The sequence below is a fragment of the Erithacus rubecula genome (assembly GCF_903797595.1).
Source record: "Erithacus rubecula genome assembly, contig: scaffold_231_arrow_ctg1, whole genome shotgun sequence".
NCBI classification, from domain to species: Eukaryota; Metazoa; Chordata; class Aves; order Passeriformes; family Muscicapidae; genus Erithacus; species Erithacus rubecula.
In genome coordinates, this window is record NW_027636089.1 from 109,439 (window position 1) to 112,381 (window position 2,943).

At 58.5% G+C, this 2,943-nt stretch overlaps 1 long non-coding RNA gene across 1 annotated transcript; it reads right to left on the reverse strand.

Moving 5' to 3' along the window:
* Nucleotides 1-423: 423 nt before the first annotated feature.
* On the reverse strand, nt 424-1,014 carry LOC306815795. Its single transcript, XR_013777470.1, has 3 exons — nt 979-1,014; nt 601-676; nt 424-453 (listed from the first exon to the last, which is right to left on the reverse strand). It is a non-coding gene; the product is annotated as an uncharacterized lncRNA (long non-coding RNA).
* Nucleotides 1,015-2,943: the final 1,929 nt, after the last annotated feature.

Here is a 2,943-nt window from a genome sequence, read left to right on the forward strand (position 1 = left end):
GGGTGTGAAACCTCTTCCTGCATTTATCACACTCATAGGGCCTCTCCCCAGTGTGGCTCCTCTGGTGCACAGTCAGGTCTGAGCTCAATCTGAATCTCTTCCCACACTCCCCACACACGTAGGGCCGTTCCCCCATCTGGATTCTCTGGTGTCTGATCAGGCTGGATCTCCACCTGAAGCTCTTCCCACATTCCGAGCACTTGTGGGGCTTCTCCCCATGGTGAAGCTGCTCACGCAGCCCCAGCTCCGAGCTCCGGCCGCCTCCCCGGCCCGGGCTGGCTCTTTCCTGCTGGGATCCCCGGGCTGTGCGTTTGCAGCCCCTCCTGCTGCGGGATCTGCGGGGCTTTTCCTCCCCGTTGCATTCCTGCGCCGTGGAGCCGCTGCAAACGGCCTCTTGCCCGAGGCTGTGCCCCGGGGATTTGTCCTCCCTGCTGTCCGTGCTCAGCTTTTTGTCTGGGGGAGGAAGGACAAGGACAGGATGGGATTTGCCTCCGTGCAAGGGCAAGGAGATCCCCCCAGGGCTGTGCTGCAGCCGGGGCCATGCTGGGCTGGGAGATGGAGCAGGACACAGGGGGAAAGAGGCACTGACTTCCTCCTCACCTGCCTGCAGCTCCCGGGACATCGACCTCGTCCTCACAGCCTCCTCGTCCTCAATGCAGCCGAAGTTTGGGAAATCCTGGTTTCGAGGGAAAACAAGGGCTGAGCGCGTTGGGTTTGATGGTGGCGCTGCCCAAGGGCAGCTGGAGCAGTCAGCGCCCCTTTCAGCCTCGGGGGCCCGGAGCCTGCTCAGCACCAACCTCCCGCACCCCTCCAGGCTGCCGGGGGTCCCCTGGCTCCGGGATTGCCCCTCTGCGCTCCCCCTGCACCAGGGCTTGGCTTTGGGCTCCTGCAAGATCCAAACATCCTCTGAACCGCAAAATAAAACCCTCCTGGAGCCCCCATGATGGATTTGGGGCGATGGTCCCCTTCCCCGCTCACCTGCGGTTTTTTGGGGGGGCGATGCTGCCGCTCCCGTCGCGACCTGTGCGGGTGTGCAGGACAAGCGCATGTTTCCAAAATCGCTCCTCCTCTTCCTGCCGCTCCTCCCGTGTCCCTCCTCTTCCTCCCGCTGCTTTTCTTCCATCCCTTCCCTTCCCGCTCCTCCTCTTCCTCCCGGTCCTCCTCTGCTCCCAGCCCAGTCCGTGCAGACACTGACACCCAAAAGCAGCCGCGCTCTGCCCTGGGGAGAGTCCAAGCAGCTGTGACCCGCGTGGTGCTGGGAGTGATTATCGGAGCACTGGGAATGACTGGATAAAACAGCGGGAGCGATGCTGAGAGCTCTTGATAGGAAATGGGAGCGCTTTCCCTCCCAGCGCAGCTCTTACTGGGAGCACTGGGAGGGAACTGGGAGGAAAGAACGCCTGGAGGCATCTGGAGCCGGCGGTGGGCATGGCCAGAGGGCGTGGCTATGCAAATATAAAAGCGGTCACCCAATGGGATTGGTGGGTGGGAGCAGGGCGGGGTTTTTTGCGGTCACCTGAGAGCTGTGAGGGTAACGGAGCCATGGCGGCGGCGGCCGGTGAGAGGGGACAGGGAATGGGAATGGGGACAGGGAGCGAGAATGGAGAATGGGAGTGAGAAGGAAATAGCGAGGGGAACGGGCTGCTGTGGCCAGCTGGGGGCCCTGAGCAATGCCCAAAGCCTTGTGCTCTCTGCAGCTGGCCAAGGGCAGCAGCAGGGCTGAAGGGTTCGTGTGGCACAGGCAGCCCAAGCTGTGGAGCCCTCAGGCCCCCGTGGCAGAGGCGCCCTCAGGAATTGTACTGGGAATGGGGACAGGGACTGGGAATATGGAAATTTCAACAGTTGAGAGAATATGGGCTGGGGATTAAGAATGGCGAGGCAACAGGGATGGTAACTGGGAACAAAAAGGGAATATGGGAATAGCATTGGGAATGGGAATATGGGAGCGGGAGAGAGAATATGGAATTGCAAATATGGGAGTGAGACTGGGACAGACAATACAAGGATGGGAACAGGACAGAGCATATGGAACTGGGAATATGGGAACAGCAAGTGGGCAGAGAGTACCGGACAGGGAGTGAGAATATGGGAATAAGACTGGGAAAGGGATCTGGGCTGGGAGGGGCACAGGACGAAGGTGGGGTGACACGAGAATGGCCTGGGGCCAAGGGGAGTGACAGCGGGGAGAGGGGGATCCTGGACAGGCGACAGTGGAAGGTAGGATGGGGGGACATAAGGACAGGTCCAGGGCAGGCAGTCCTTCATCAGCAGCCCTAAACCATCCACCAGGGTCTCCCAGCGCAGCCAGAGCCGCTGGAACTGGGGTGCCCAAAGCCCTGAGAAACCCCCAGGTCCCTCCCAGGACCCCTCAAATTCCTGGAACCAAGCATCCCCCGCATCCCCTGGAAGATCCCCCCGTGTCCCCAAGCAGGTCGGTATTTAACATCTCTATTTTTACCCTGGTTTTGGGTGTTTAGGAAGGACAAAGAGAAATGCAGAGAAAATCCAGGCCACAGGGAGGGTGTGGAGCCCCAGCCAGGTGTCTTTCCAACATGGATCAGCAGCACCAGGGCTCAGGGGGGCTCTGCCCACCGGGGGTCCCTGGGGATCATCCAGCGTGGATCCTGCCATGGGGATGGAGCTGCAGCAGGGCACTGTCTTGGTTTGACAGACAGGTGTCTGCTGAGGAGCTCTGGAGGTTCTCTTGAAATGAAAAATGTAAACTCCCTCCCTCTAAATTAATATGGCTTGGAAATTAAGGAGCTCCCTGGCAATGATATTGGATTTTGAATAGCAGTTTTTCACTGGGAAAATGAATATAAAAGTATGGTAATATAAAGACCAAAACACTGGCAAGGTCAGAATGTGCTAAGGGATATGATCTATTTATTCATTATCCTGGTTTTTGGCTGAGGTGTTTTTAAGGCTGTTCTTGAAATGGGT